Raw genomic sequence first — 329 nt, 5'->3', positions numbered from 1 at the left:
TATAACATTTCAATTGTATTTCATAATGCAAATTTCTACTTTTAACACAGGCAGTGCAGTAACAGTAAAACCGCAGATATTAAAGACATAATCAGTATGGACATGATAAGGCCAATTAGCACGGAAATAACGACACGGATACAATATAGATATCCATTAACAGTGACAGTAAAAACTATATGTATAAGAACCTATCTATTCATATCCTAAAATTCGATACAGACACATTAAATGGAAACATATATAAACATGTATATATTTACACATATCAACCCACGGTTTAACAGCATCGATCGCATACATATAGATACAAATGCACCTGGAAACTC

The 329-nt window shown here is 31.6% G+C and overlaps 1 long non-coding RNA gene across 1 annotated transcript in view; it reads right to left on the bottom strand.

The window, feature by feature from the left end:
- The window catches only part of LOC119588349, a 5,944-nt gene that overhangs the window by 5,378 nt on the left and 237 nt on the right, over positions 1–329 (bottom strand). The gene's annotated exons all lie outside the window — the stretch shown is intronic.

This window comes from Penaeus monodon, chromosome 23 (genome assembly GCF_015228065.2).
Source record: "Penaeus monodon isolate SGIC_2016 chromosome 23, NSTDA_Pmon_1, whole genome shotgun sequence".
Classification (NCBI taxonomy): domain Eukaryota; kingdom Metazoa; phylum Arthropoda; class Malacostraca; order Decapoda; family Penaeidae; genus Penaeus; species Penaeus monodon.
The sequence above is the reverse complement of the archived record's forward strand: the minus strand, read 5'-3'. Positions and strand labels throughout refer to the sequence as shown.